Source organism: Gymnoscopelus braueri (genome assembly GCF_963280865.1).
Source record: "Gymnoscopelus braueri genome assembly, chromosome: 9".
In the NCBI taxonomy this organism is placed as follows: Eukaryota; Metazoa; Chordata; class Actinopteri; order Myctophiformes; family Myctophidae; genus Gymnoscopelus; species Gymnoscopelus braueri.
In genome coordinates this window covers 17,499,522-17,515,873 of record NC_137610.1, presented here as the reverse complement: position 1 = coordinate 17,515,873, position 16,352 = coordinate 17,499,522, and the positions used below count along the sequence as shown (strand labels likewise).

General features: G+C 38.1%; 1 pseudogene across 1 annotated transcript; it reads right to left on the bottom strand.

Moving 5' to 3' along the window:
- Positions 1-5,994: 5,994 nt before the first annotated feature.
- LOC308092206 (zona pellucida sperm-binding protein 4-like) lies at positions 5,995-8,213 on the bottom strand (annotated as a pseudogene). Its single transcript has 7 exons — positions 7,913-8,213; positions 7,437-7,621; positions 7,248-7,345; positions 6,697-6,851; positions 6,403-6,595; positions 6,159-6,318; positions 5,995-6,066 (listed from the first exon to the last, which is right to left on the bottom strand). The product of its transcript is annotated as a zona pellucida sperm-binding protein 4-like (transcript).
- Positions 8,214-16,352: the final 8,139 nt, after the last annotated feature.

Here is a 16,352-nt window from a genome sequence, read left to right as displayed (position 1 = left end):
CGACTGTGGTGGGATGGGACCATAGACTGATCGGCCTCAACCTCATCGGGACTGATCGGCAGGATTTTTGTGATGTAACGATCGTTATTTGACGGGCACCTGGAGGATGAAGAAGAGGAACCAATTAAGCATAGCACAAATATTTCCCGGCTCACATTAGTAAGAAAGGTTCATAGTTTTTACCCATCAACGAGCAGGTCCCACTGAGGAAGACTGAGTGGGTTAGGATGAGTGGTTGCCCAGCATCGTCCAAGAGTCAAGAAGAGGTTGGGGTCAGTCCTCCCCATCATTTGAATATCAACATACACAGGGTCTCTCAGGACCTTTGTGACAGGGTAATCGAGTTCTGTGTAGAAGGAGCTGTACGCCGCATCCTCTGCTCCACAAAGAAGCATGATTAGTTAATTAGACACTGGTCAAATACAAAAAGTGCAAAAACAAGCTAGCAAAGAAAAGAAAGGGCTTCATCCCACTAACCTAAGTTACATCCCTTTACAGCACACTGTCCATTGCCCAGTCTGAGCTCCACTTGCAAGGGTCCGCCTGCAGCGACATGTCAAGGTAGAATAAAGTCGACCTCAAGGACCAGAGCCTCAATGGAAGTGGTATGGTATTTACATTGAACAATGAGCCTGAGAAGAAGAAAAGGAACAGCATGGTCAGTGTTAGTTACATTTTTTAGATTAATTCATATTAGTATATTCCTGGGTCAAATTGTGATCACAAATAATTTATCTTTCAGCATACTTGGAGTTGTAGTTGTAGACACAGTGCAACTTAAAGAGTGCTATATAATCTAAGTATTCGAGTACCTGAACAATCAGTTTATTATATTTGTAACTGTTACCTAACTTAGTAAGTTAAACTTATCTGTGGTTGACATTATCGGAATGCCCTTGTCTATTATGTATTCCAAGCAGTTTAAACAATCACTAAGAATTTCCTAAAAACACAATTTCAACCACTTCTGGTTGGAGATCCATAGTTCTAATAGAGAGCCTTTATAAGGGGAAAAAATAATCACCTACTCAAAAGTACTGTCCCTGGTGATAGCTCCACGGGGTCCAATTGCCACTTTGTATGACGATGTCATCCTATTTTCATAGATTATAACACCAGGTTCTTCCTATAGAAACTGTAATTCACTTATCATTGCTGCAAAACAAAACAAAATATTTCACCTTTCAAGTCAACCGTGAATCCAGCTAAGGGCCTACCGTCATGATGGTTCCACAGGCAGTGACAGGGAACTGGTAGATGGCAAAGGCTGAGGTGGTACCCGCAGTCTGGCAACCTTGCTCTTCACCAAGAAGAGTAATAGAGCCAGTGTCAATGTTGGGCAGAGTGGCTTCTCTGGCCACCACCAAAATAAACTGGCCATCCTTGGTGCACTGTAGAGTCACTGGTAAAAAAGAAAAAGAAAAGAAGAACAAAAGAAAGAAACGGAAGCAAGGGACATAAGCAGAGAATTCAACACTAAAATCTCAACAGACTATGATTCAAAACAGGGCTAATTTGGTTTACAAAAAATATATAAAAATAATAATAATGTGAATTGTTATGTTTTTGTTGTTTGTATGAGGACCACAATCAATATAGGTCCTGGATTTTATCGGGTTTGATCCTCGAAAGGTATAATACTATGGTTATTGCTTTTCTAGTAAACTAAACTAAAAGCTAGACAACCACTTACCGGATCTCCCATAATAGCACATTTGTCCATCCCAACAGCAGTTGATAGTATCACAGTCAATATCAGAGATGTCTTCGGGGCCACACTGTATCTTGTATTGAGCTCCAACCTCACAGAAGTCAAATACGACAGGTGCGACAGTAGGTTTAAAAAATGCTTGTACTGTTTGTGGAGGTGACTTTGGAGGTCGCCGGGGCAGAGAGGGAGAGGGTTTAGATCCCCATGCAGAACCGTAAGTCTGTGCAGCACACAGACTGTTCAGCACAAGCACCACCTCAAGGCAAACATAAATCCACTTCATCGCTTCGGCTTCACAGCAAAAGTGATTCACAAAGTTGCAGTTGCTGTGAAAAGCGCAGTGAAACCGTTTACTTTTATAAAGGATTGGACCCATTCACATGATGTGCAACATGTGATTCGCTGATCGCAGGGGGTCAGTCAACTGCTTTGGTTGGTTACGGTTATTATCTGGCAGACCAAACACTACTACTCTGCCACCAAAATGTGGAATGCCCTGACATCATTCATTAAAGGATGCGTAACACTGGTTTCTTTCTCAAAATTGGCCTGAAAAAGCATCTATCAGGATACCACAACGGAAGGAAAATGTAATTTCCCATTGTACATATAGTGTTTGTATTTGTTGATGACATGCATTATTGTGTACATTTTTTATGCTATGATGATGAATTTTATACACAGGACCACAATGGAAACAAATCCCCAGGACCTTTTTTGTGTTATCTTTTTAGCCGTCTTACTGTACCACGTGCTGTTTACATGTCTGACTAGTGAAGTATTCATTCAGTCAATCAAAACCAGAAACTGATAGAGGCTGATGCCAAGAAAATGGTTGAAACTAATCCTTCTGTGTCTTCTTTGTTATGAGACACCATGCAGACTTACACATCACCAATCTATTAGTGTCTCTCTATACATGTCATGTGACAACCACTGAATGTCACTGAAATCAGGCAGCGACTGAACACATTTCCAACTTGTTTGAACAACAAAACCTTGAAGAGGTCTCTATGACCTGCACAGTGCGGTCATCAGAGGAACAACAAAGACCATGATAAATAGCAGGGTGCAGAAGTCCATAGAGCAGTGTCAGTCTAAACAGATACCTATTTTTTTTTTCATCTCTAAAAGCATTTTCATATGTTTAAAATGTTTTAATAAAATCTAAATTATTATAATATGAAACCTTTTGGTCATTAAACTTTCTACGCCTAAATTTCTTAAAAACACATTGCTATATGTGTGGAATAGCAAACTGAAAACTGTTGTACGTTTGAAAATGAACTAAAGTATAACGTCCAAACTATTTAGTATCTCCAAAGCCTTAAAGCCTCTTTTTTTTTTTTTAACATGAACTCCTGGAAATGTATTTTCTTATTGACCATGTATGCTTCTCTTCTTGTTTCCTATATTTTTTTGCAGTTTGATCAGTTTACCATCTTCATTTTTCATTTCATGATTTGATTCCAATGGAATATGTCCCCTTAAAGCTAAATTGAAACTTTAGTAGAGGTCTGTGTTGTGTAGTTACAATATTATGATACAGTATAAGTCAAAATATTGGTGAGACATCTTCAGCAGTTGCACTGTAGATAAAGAATTGATAATCCAATATACTGTATTATCTCCAGCCACTGACTTACACTGCACAGTGAAACAGGTATCAAAGTTACAGTTTTAGAATGCAAACAAAGATTCTGCCAACGCATAAAATTACAAAATCTGGTTCAGCATTGTTTTTCATCTGTTTAAAATGATTGATAAAGGCTCCTATCATCGTTCCTTAACACAATAACAAACACTGCGATTCTGTCTCAGAAGCTATGTTCTTCCTAATTAGAATAGTAAAATGAACACGTTCTCTTTTTTATTTCCAAAAAATACTGATACGGTTAACGTAATTGTATACATAGTCAGAACCCACTTTGTGTTCATTTAAGAGTGTGACTTTGAGACCTGTTTCGCGGTACAATGTAAGTCAATGGGGAGCTTGTTTTTGATAATCAATTTTTAATCTACAGAGCAATTATTGAAGATATTTTGCCAATATTTTGAGTTGGAAGGCAACTACACAACCTAAAGCTGTACCAATGTTTAATTGTGCTTTAAGCAGAGGTCTACATCTAATCTAAGTCATGGACAGAGACCTGGTCGATAGTGTAAAATCCATCCAAATCCTCTGCATAGGATATTGTCTTAAGCATTCCATTTGCTCATGTCATGGGATTTCATGTACCAAGTAGTCTTGGTGCAGTGCTACTTCCCCCTGGGGAAATGATTTTGTTGGAACAATGTTTAAATCGATAATAATTGGCAACAGTAGACAATGAGATACATTTTAAAAAATGTAATTAAATAAATGTTAAATGTTTGCCTGTGATGCTTTTGCAACATTGAAATGTGGAACTTGAGGCTGTACTTCAGAAAACAGAAAATTACCCCTAGGCAGCAAAGACCTTCAAGTATGTGACATGAACAGGGGTCATTAATGTGTCTGTACACAGACAAATGTGTCCGTGGCAAGACCTGTCCTTTTCCGTTTTTTTTTTTTACATAACATTATAATGTTCTTATTTTGATCATATAAGACCCAATTATTGAATGTCAGTCTCCATGTTTTCATCAGAATATACACAGATTTACTATGACACTATGGCACATTAGGAGTCCAGTGGTACAGTGGTTCTCTAACTTTTTATTTTCAAGGACTCCTATAACTCTGAGTGTACAAATGGACCCAAATGGACCCATATTTGTACACTCACAGACCTGTAAAGGTCATTTAAAGGTGGGGTAAGTGATATTTTTAGTTTTTTAGTTTTTCTTTTGTTAAAAGGTTAAAGTACTATATTCTGATAGTAATCATTGCTACAGAGTGTTTGTTCGGTCACAGGGGTCTCTCCAGCTCATTAGTAAACAGAATAAATACATTTTCAGGTAGGTGACAACATTTAAGCCAATCAGGAGAGAGCACTGAAAATGCATTTTCTGTTTAATAAAGAGCTGGAGAGACATGGGAGACTCCTTTTACTGAACAAACACTAGCAATGAGTACTATCAGAATATAGAGCTATTTAACACTTATTTTAACCAAAGTAAATCACTTACCCTACCTTTAAGGCTGTAGCAAAAAAATAATTTTGACCAAAAGGTCCACCACAAGCCAGCTGGCGATGACCGGGATAATTGAGAGCTCTATCTAGGTTAACAACCTTTTTAGTATTACTGTTTCAAGATTCAAGATCCCATTATACAAGTATACAGGAGTATAAATGGGTTTCGTCTCCTCAACATTGCAGCAAGAAGACAAAATAGAAAAAAATTATAATGATGCAATAATAGTAAATAATAAATAATACTACTAAATAATTAGTACTAAATAGTACTGTTGAAGGTGCTCTGCTTGTTCAGGGTTCAATACAAAAACAACAAGTAATTCCAAGGCAAACAAAATGAATGCCTTTATTTACATATATTCGTATATAGGACAAACGTTTAGAGACTGTGATGTGTTTCGCCAAGCATGTCTTCAACAGGGAGTAGTTAAAAAGTTTGAGAGTACCTGGGACTTTCGTCCTTTTCTCTGTATTAATTTACAGAGTGTGTTACAGCCATATAAATATTCAAATTCCCAAAGTATTGGCAAATGCAATATAAGTGTTTATTTCATCAGTCAGATATTTACTGTAGTCACAAACTGTGTATCATGCCATTCAATGGGACCGGAGAGTATATTAAAAGACTTCAAGGTTTATTTGAAAGTCTGTCACTGTTTAGTCAGCATAGTAAATAGTGGAGGCAAAGCTCTGATTTGATGTCATAAGAGAACGAGGATGTCTTTCTTTAGAGTGATGCGCTAATGAAGTGCAGTTCCCCACTGGAAACCCTGGCAGTGGCACCCTCTGGTCTGTAAGACTTGGTGACAGCAGTGATATCTCCTCCTGTATCTCTCCCTGCACAGAGTACATATGTCTGGTCAGTGTCACGTTCAGAGTTTGTAAGACACAAATTGTAGACTGAGACGGTTAAATGGCCATTGGTCTTGAGCCCATTTAAAGACAAATTTACTATATACTCTGTCACACAATGGTGTCGCTCATCGAAAATATTTTTTAACGAGCAACACTGTCATATGACCAATTATAAATTAAGCATAGGAGATATTTCAGGCCAAGATGATTATTATGACTATTATAATACAAGTAATATTATTGTTACAGGTAACAGTGCTCAACAGTCTAGGGTTTTCCTTCATAATAAGAACATATTCATGTACTCTATTACTCACTCTTTCTGTTGCATTTAGGTGCACAATTCTCTAGACACACAGTTGTGTCACAGTGGATAAACACCTGGAAAAAACAGGATAAAATAATTGAAATGGGAGATCAGGTGATAAGCCCTGGTTTCTTTTTTTTTTTACTTGACTGAGTGTCTCTCATACCTTCTCCTTCATCTGAGTCATGGATTTTTCATCCACAAAAGTGAACATCTTGAAAACAAAACGACTGTGATGGGATGGGACCATAGACTGATCGGCCTCAACCTCATCGGGACTGATCGGCAGGATTTTTGTGATGTAACGATCGTTATTTGACGGGCACCTGGAGGATGAAGAAGAGGAAGCAATTAAGCATAGCACAAATATTTCCCGGCTCACATTAGTAAGAAAGGTTCATAGTTTTTACCCATCAACGAGCAGGTCCCACTGAGGAAGACTGAGTGGGTTAGGATGAGTGGTTGCCCAGCATCGTCCAAGAGTCAAGAAGAGGTTGGGGTCAGTCCTCCCCATCATTTGAATATCAACATACACAGGGTCTCTCAGGACCTTTGTGACAGGGTAATCGAGTTCTGTGTAGAAGGAGCTGTACGCCGCATCCTCTGCTCCACAAAGAAGCATGATTAGTTAATTAGACACTGGTCAAAGACAAAAAGTGCAAAAACAAGCTAGCAAAGAAAAGAAAGGGCTTCATCCCACTAACCTAAGTTACATCCCTTTACAGCACACTGTCCATTGCCCAGTCTGAGCTCCACTTGCAAGGGTCCGCCTGCAGCGACATGTCAAGGTAGAATAAAGTCGACCTCAAGGACCAGAGCCTCAATGGAAGTGGTATGGTATTTACATTGAACAATGAGCCTGAGAAGAAGAAAAGGAACAGCATGGTCAGTGTTAGTTACATTTTTTAGATTAATTCATATTAGTATATTCCTGGGTCAAATTGTGATCACAAATAATTTATCTTTCAGCATACTTGGAGTTGTAGTTGTAGACACAGTGCAACTTAAAGAGTGCTATATAATCTAAGTATTCGAGTACCTGAACAATCAGTTTATTATATTTGTAACTGTTACCTAACTTAGTAAGTTAAACTTATCTGTGGTTGACATTATCGGAATGCCCTTGTCTATTATGTATTCCAAGCAGTTTAAACAATCACTAAGAATTTCCTAAAAACACAATTTCAACCACTTCTGGTTGGAGATCCATAGTTCTAATAGAGAGCCTTTATAAGGGGAAAAAATAATCACCTACTCAAAAGTACTGTCCCTGGTGATAGCTCCACGGGGTCCAATTGCCACTTCGTATGACGATGTCATCCTATTTTCATAGATTATAACACCAGGTTCTTCCTATAGAAACTGTAATTCACTTATCATTGCTGCAAAACAAAACAAAATATTTCACCTTTCAAGTCAACCGTGAATCCAGCTAAGGGCCTACCGTCATGATGGTTCCACAGGCAGTGACAGGGAACTGGTAGATGGCAAAGGCTGAGGTGGTACCCGCAGTCTGGCAACCTTGCTCTTCACCAAGAAGAGTAATAGAGCCAGTGTCAATGTTGGGCAGAGTGGCTTCTCTGGCCACCACCAAAATAAACTGGCCATCCTTGGTGCACTGTAGAGTCACTGGTAAAAAAGAAAAAGAAAAGAAGAACAAAAGAAAGAAACGGAAGCAAGGGACATAAGCAGAGAATTCAACACTAAAATCTCAACAGACTATGATTCAAAACAGGGCTAATTTGGTTTACAAAAAATATATAAAAATAATAATAATGTGAATTGTTATGTTTTTGTTGTTTGTATGAGGACCACAATCAATATAGGTCCTGGATTTTATCGGGTTTGATCCTCGAAAGGTATAATACTATGGTTATTGCTTTTCTAGTAAACTAAACTAAAAGCTAGACAACCACTTACCGGATCTCCCATAATAGCACATTTGTCCATCCCAACAGCAGTTGATAGTATCACAGTCAATATCAGAGATGTCTTCGGGGCCACACTGTATCTTGTATTGAGCTCCAACCTCACAGAAGTCAAATACGACAGGTGCGACAGTAGGTTTAAAAAATGCTTGTACTGTTTGTGGAGGTGACTTTGGAGGTCGCCGGGGCAGAGGGGGAGAGGGTTTAGATCCCCATGCAGAACCGTAAGTCTGTGCAGCACACAGACTGTTCAGCACAAGCACCACCACAAGGCAAACATAAATCCACTTCATCGCTTCGGCTTCACAGCAAAAGTGATTCACAAAGTTGCAGTTGCTGTGAAAAGCGCAGTGAAACTGTTTACTTTTATAAAGGATTGGACCCATTCACATGATGTGCAACATGTGATTCGCTGATCGCAGGGGGTCAGTCAACTGCTTTGGTTGGTTACGGTTATTATCTGGCAGACCAAACACTACTACTCTGCCACCAAAATGTGGAATGCCCTGCCATCATTCATTAAAGGATGCGTAACACTGGTTTCTTTCTCAAAATTGGCCTGAAAAAGCATCTATCAGGATACCACAACGGGAGGAAAATGTAATTTCCCATTGTACATATAGTGTTTGTATTTGTTGATGACATGCATTATTGTGTACATTTTTTATGCTATGATGATGAATTTAATACACAGGACCACAATGGAAACAAATCCCCAGGACCTTTTTTGTGTTATCTTTTTAGCCTTAACGTCTTACTGTACCACGTGCTGTTTACATGTCTGACTAGTGAAGTATTCATTCAGTCAATCAAAACCAGAAACTGATAGAGGCTGATGCCAAGAAAATGATTGAAACTAATCCTTCTGTCTTCTTTGTTATGAGACACCATGCAGACTTACACATCACCAATCTAATAGTGTCTCTCTATACATGTCATGTGACAACCACTGAATGTCACTGAAATCAGGCAGCGACTGAACACATTTCCAGCTTGTTTGAACAACAAAACCTTGAAGAGGTCTCTATGACCTGCACAGTGCGGTCATCAGATGAACAACAAAGACCATGATAAATAGCAGGGTGCAGAAGTCCATAGAGCAGTGTCAGTCTAAACAGATACCTATTTTTTTTTTCATCTCTAAAAGCATTTTCATATGTTTAAAATGTTTTAATAAAATCTAAATTATTATAATATGAAACTTTTTGGTCATTAAAATTTCTACGCCTAAATTTCTTAAAAACACATTGCTATATGTGTGGAATAGCAAACTGAAAACTGTTGTACGTTTGAAAATGAACTAAAGTATAACGTCCAAACTATTTAGTATCTCCAAAGCCTTAAAGCCTATTTTTTTTTTTTAACATGAACTCCTGGAAATGTATTTTCTTATTGACCATGTATGCTTCTCTTCTTGTTTCCTATATTTTTTTGCAGTTTGATCAGTTTACCATCTTCATTTTTCATTTCATGATTTGATTCCAATGGAATATGTCCCCTTAAAGCTAAATTGAAACTTTAGTAGAGGTCTGTGTTGTGTAGTTACAATATTATGATACAGTATAAGTCAAAATATTGGTGAGACATCTTCAGCAGTTGCACTGTAGATAAAGAATTGATAATCCAATATACTGTATTATCTCCAGCCACTGACTTACACTGCACAGTGAAACAGGTATCAAAGTTACAGTTTTAGAATGCAAACAAAGATTCTGCCAACGCATAAAATTACAAAATCTGGTTCAGCATTGTTTTTCATCTGTTTAAAATGATTGATAAAGGCTCCTATCATCGTTCCTTAACACAATAACAAACACTGCGATTCTGTCTCAGAAGCTATGTTCTTCCTAATTAGAATAGTAAAATGAACACGTTCTCTTTTTTATTTCCAAAAAATACTGATACGGTTAACGTAATTGTATACATAGTCAGAACCCACTTTGTGTTCATTTAAGAGTGTGACTTTGAGACCTGTTTCGCGGTACAATGTAAGTCAATGGGGAGCTTGTTTTTGATAATCAATTTTTAATCTACAGAGCAATTATTGAAGATATTTTGCCAATATTTTGAGTTGGAAGGCAACTACACAACCTAAAGCTGTACCAATGTTTAATTGTGCTTTAAGCAGAGGTCTACATCTAATCTAAGTCATGGACAGAGACCTGGTCGATAGTGTAAAATCCATCCAAATCCTCTGCATAGGATATTGTCTTAAGCATTCCATTTGCTCATGTCATGGGATTTCATGTACCAAGTAGTCTTGGTGCAGTGCTACTTCCCCCTGGGGAAATGATTTTGTTGGAACAATGTTTAAATCGATAATAATTGGCAACAGTAGACAATGAGATACATTTTAAAAAATGTAATGAAATAAATGTTAAATGTTTGCCTGTGATGCTTTTGCAACATTGAAATGTGGAACTTGAGGCTGTACTTCAGAAAACTGAAAATTACCCCTAGGCAGCAAAGACCTTCAAGTATGTGACATGAACAGGGGTCATTAATGTGTCTGTACACAGACAAATGTGTCCGTGGCAAGACCTGTCCTTTTCCGTTTCTTTTTTTTTTACATAACATTATAATGTTCTTATTTTGATCATATAAGACCCAATTATTGAATGTCAGTCTCCATGTTTTCATCAGAATATACACAGATTTACTATGACACTATGGCACATTAGGAGTCCAGTGGTACAGTGGTTCTCTAACTTTTTATTTTCAGGACCCCTATAACTCTGAGTGTACAAATGGACCCAAATGGACCCATATTTGTACACTCACAGACCTGTAAAGGTCATTTAAAGGTGGGGTAAGTGATATTTTTAGTTTTTTAGTTTTTCTTTTGTTAAAAGGTTAAAGTACTATATTCTGATAGTAGTCATTGCTACAGAGTGTTTGTTCGGTCACAGGGGTCTCTCCAGCTCATTAGTAAACAGAATAAATACATTTTCAGGTAGGTGACAACATTTAAGCCAATCAGGAGAGAGCACTGAAAATGCATTTTCTGTTTAATAAAGAGCTGGAGTGGAGAGACAAGGAGACTCCTTTTACTGAACAAACACTAGCAATGAGTACTATCAGAATATAGAGCTATTTAACACTTATTTTAACCAAAGTAAATCACTTACCCTACCTTTAAGGCTGTAGCAAAAAAATAATTTTGACCAAAAGGTCCACCACAAGCCAGCTGGCGATGACCGGGATAATTGAGAGGTCTATCTAGGTTAACAACCTTTTTAGTATTACTGTTTCAAGATTCAAGATCCCATTATACAAGTATACAGGAGTATAATTATTGGGTTTCGTCTCCTCAACATTGCAGCAAGAAGACAAAATAGAAAAAAATTATAATGATGCAATAATAGTAAATAATAAATAATACTACTAAATAATTAGTACTAAATAGTACTGTTGAAGGTGCTCTGTTTGTTCAGGGTTCAATACAAAAACAACAAGTAATTCCAAAGCACTCTTAAAACAAAATGAATGCCTTTATTTACATATATTCGTATATAGGACAAACGTTTAGAGACTGTGATGTGTTTCGCCAAGCATGTCTTCAACCGGGAGTACGGTAGTTAAAAAGTTTGAGAGTACCTGGGACTTTCGTCCTTTTCTCTGTATTGATTTACAGAGTGTGTTACAGCCATATAAATATTCAAATTCCCAAAGTATTGGCAAATGCAATATAAGTGTTTATTTCATCAGTCAGATATTTACTGTAGTCACAAACTGTGTATCATGCCATTCAATGGGACCGGAGAGTATATTAAAAGACTTCAAGGTTTATTTGAAAGTCTGTCACTGTTTAGTCAGCATAGTAAATAGTGGAGGCAAAGCTCTGATTTGATGTCATAAGAGAACGAGGATGTCTTTCTTTAGAGTGATGCGCTAATGAAGTGCAGTTCCCCACTGGAAACCCTGGCAGTGGCACCCTCTGGTCTGTAAGACTTGGTGACAGCAGTGATATCTCCTCCTGTATCTCTCCCTGCACAGAGTACATAATTATGTCTGGTCAGTGTCCATCACGTTCAGAGTTTGTAAGACACAAATTGTAGACTGAGACGGTTAAATGGCCATTGGTCTTGAGCCCAATTAAAGACAAATTTACTATATACTCTGTCACACAACGGTGTCGCTCATCGAAAATATTTTTTAACAAGCAACACTGTCATATGACCAATTATAAATTAAGCATAGGAAATATTTCAGGCCAAGATGATTATCATGACTATTATAATACAAGTAATATTATTGTTACAGGTAACAGTGCTCAACAGTCTAGGGTTTTCCTTCATAATAAGAACATATTGTACTCTATTACAACATGTACTCTATTACTCACTCTTTCTGTTGCATTTAGGTGCACAATTCTCTAGACACACAGACACAGTTGTGTCACAGTGGATAAACACCTGGAAAAAACAGGATAAAATAATTGAAATGGGAGATCAGGTGATAAGAATGCCCTGGTTTCTTTTTTTTTTACTTAACTGAGTGTCTCTCATACCTTCTCCTTCATCTGAGTCATGGATTTTTCATCCACAAAAGTGAACATCTTGAAAACAAAATGACTGTGGTGGGATGGGACCTCAACCTCATCGGGACTGATCGGCAGGATTTTTGTGATGTAACGATCGTTATTTGACGGGCACCTGGAGGATGAAGAAGAGGAACCAATTAAGCATAGCACAAATATTTCCCGGCTCACATTAGTAAGAAAGGTTCATAGTTTTTACCCATCAACGAGCAGGTCCCACTGAGGAAGACTGAGTGGGTTAGGATGAGTGGTTGCCCAGCATCGTCCAAGAGTCAAGAAGAGGTTGGGGTCAGTCCTCCCCATCATTTGAATATCAACATACACAGGGTCTCTCAGGACCTTTGTGACAGGGTAATCGAGTTCTGTGTAGAAGGAGCTGTACGCCGCATCCTCTGCTCCACAAAGAAGCATGATTAGTTAATTAGACACTGGTCAAAGACAAAAAGTGCAAAAACAAGCTAGCAAAGAAAAGAAAGGGCTTCATCCCACTAACCTAAGTTACATCCCTTTACAGCACACTGTCCATTGCCCAGTCTGAGCTCCACTTGCAAGGGTCCGCCTGCAGCGACAGGTGAAGGTAGAATAAAGTCGACCTCAAGGACCAGAGCCTCAATGGAAGTGGTATGGTATTTACATTGAACAATGAGCCTGAGAAGAAGAAAAGGAACAGCATGGTCAGTGTTAGTTAAATCTTTTAGATGAATTCATATTAGTATATTCCTGGGTCAAATTGTGATCACAAATAATTTATCTTTCAGCATACTTGGAGTTGTAGTTGTAGACACAGTGCAACTTAAAGAGTGCTATATAATCTAAGTATTCGAGTACCTGAACAATCAGTTCATTATATTTGTAACTGTTACCTAACTTAGTAAGTTAAACTTATCTGTGGTTGACATTATCGGAATGCCCTTGTCTATTACGTATTCCAAGCAGTTTAAACAATCACTAAGAATTTCCTAAAAACACAATTTCAACCACTTCTGGTTGGAGATCCATAGTTCTAATAGAGAGCCTTTATAAGGGGAAAAAATAATCACCTACTCAAAAGTACTGTCCCTGGTGATAGCTCCACGGGGTCCAATTGCCACTTCGTATGACGATGTCATCCTATTTTCATAGATCATAACACCAGGTTCTTCCTATAGAAACTGTAATTCACTTATCATTGCTGCAAAACAAAACAAAATATTTCACTTTTCAAGTCAACCGTGAATCCAGCTAAGGGCCTACCGTCATGATGGTTCCACAGGCAGTGACAGGGAACTGGTAGATGGCAAAGGCTGAGGTGGTACCCGCAGTCTGGCAGCCTTGCTCTTCACCAAGAAGAGTAATAGAGCTAGTGTCAATGTTGGGCAGAGTGGCTTCTCTGGCCACCACCAAAATAAACTGGCCATCCTTGGTGCACTGTAGAGTCACTGGTAAAAAAGAAAAAGAAAAGAAGTTCAGTCAGACAACTCTTGGATTGGATTAGAATATGCGCCTCATAACAAAAGAAAGAAACGGAAGCAAGGGACATAAGCAGAGAATTCAACACAAAAATCTCAACAGACCTATGATTCAAAACAGCGCTAATTTGGTTTACAAAAAATATATAAAAATAATAATAATGTGAATTGTTATGTTTTTGTTGTTTGTATGAGGACCACAATCAATATAGGTCCTGGATGTAATCGGGTTTGATCCTCGAAAGGTATAAACCTATGGTTATTGCTTTTCTAGTAAACTAAACTAAAAGCTAGACAACCACTTACCGGATCTCCCATAATAGCACATTTGTCCATCCCAACAGCAGTTGATAGTATCACAGTCAGTATCAGAGATGTCTTCGGGGCCACACTGTATCTTGTATTGAGCTCCAACCTCACAGAAGTCAAATGTGACAGGTGCGACAGTAGGTTTAAAAAATGGTATAACAGTTTTTTGTTGAGGTGGCTTTTGAGGTGGCATGGGCTTTCTTGGAGGTTTTCTTCCAGTTGGAGTCATCTGAGCAGCACACAGATTGTTCAGCACAACCACCACCACCACAAGGCAAACATAAATCCACTTCATGGCCTCGGCTTCACAGCAAAAAGGTATTCTCAATGTTTACCAGTCGCTGTGAAAAGCGCAGTGAAACTGCTGACTTTTATAGAGGACAGGACACACTGACTTGATATCCCACATGCGATTCGCTGACCACAGGTGTCAATAAACTGCTTTGGTTGGTTATTGGTTATTGCTTGGCAGACCAGAAACCAATTGAGGCTGATGGCAAGAAAATGGCAGAAAATCACATAAGATAAGATAAGAACCAAACCATGATAAATAATATCATAAGAACAATAATAAGAATGAAATGAAATACTGCCCTAGATATCTACTGTACACTGGATCTCTAAATGAACGAGTGAATGAGTAATTGAATAATCAATTAAAGGTAGGGTAAGTGATATGTTTTGGTGAAAACAAAAGTTTTTTTGTTAAAAGGTTAAAGCTCTATATTCTGATAGTAATCCTTGCTATAGTGTGTTTGTTCAGTAACAGGAGTCTCCCTGTCTCTCCAGCTCTTTCATAAACAGAAAATACATTTTCAGGCAGGTGACAATATTTCAGCCATTCAGGAGAAAGTACCCATTTATCAGCGTCTACTGTGTCCCAGTTCCAATTTTGTCTGCTAATTCTTTGTGTCATCACTTCCAATTTCACTTGTTTAATATGTATCCTGACTGAATTCTCTATCTTGATTGATAACATTGGTATCCCGAGCTGAAAATGCATTTTCTGTTTAATAAAGAGCTGGAGAGATATGGAGACTCCTGTTACTGAACAAACACTCTATAGCAATGAGTACTATCAGAATAGAGCTCTTTAACACTTACCCTACCTTTAATATAAATATACAGTGAATTTATGAATTGATATACATCTATTGCCATACATCTTAATGAATATATTAATGAATATATGTACAGCCTATTAACAATAACTATGCAGGTGTATATGCTAATAATCCTTCACATAGCTACTGTATCTTCTTTGTTATGAGACACCAATCAGACTTGCATGCACATGGAAATCAGGCAGCGACTGAACAAATTTCAGGTCAACAAAATGCAACGTAGAGGCCTCTTCAAGGTCTCTATGACCTGTATGTGGTCATCACGATGACCAAAGACCACATTACATAGCAGGGTGCAGAAGTCCGTGCAGCAGTCTCAATCTGATCATATACCTGTTTTAACTCTAAAACCATTTCAATTGATGTGTGACATTTGTATATGATGTGTTCACAGGTTGGCGGGCATGTCTCTGTCTTCTTACTGATGAAATCAGCTCATAATTCTCATGAAGAACACACTTCTTTGGCCCTGTCTAACCACTGCTTTCTCAAATATTTCCAGCAGAGATCACAGTTTTTACAGACAGATTACCAAACCATAAGAATACGGAGAAGCAGAATGTGCAGAATGTGGATTTGTTTGCCGCCTTATAATAATAAAACATCAATGTAACATTCTTGTCTATACCTACACCAGTGGTTCTCAAAGTGGGGTCCGTGGACCCCAAGGGGTCCCTGAGGGGGTTCCAGGGAATACCCAGCAAAATGAGTTAATATAGTGCTTTAACCCTTAGATAAACATCGGCTATTTGAAAATACTCGTTCTACAAGCTCACATGTAAATCTAAAAATAAAGTTTGGAAACAATGTGCAAAAGTTGGAATATTTTTGAAGTTTTAACAACACAAATCTTGTATGGCGGTCCCTGGCACATAATATTTTCAGATGGGGGGGGGGGGGGTCCGCGGCGAAATACAAATGAATTTGGGGGTCCTTGACATAAAAAAGTTTGAGATCCACTGACCTGCAAAATGGCGCCTTAACCTGCACAAAAAGAGCAAGCGTTGTAGG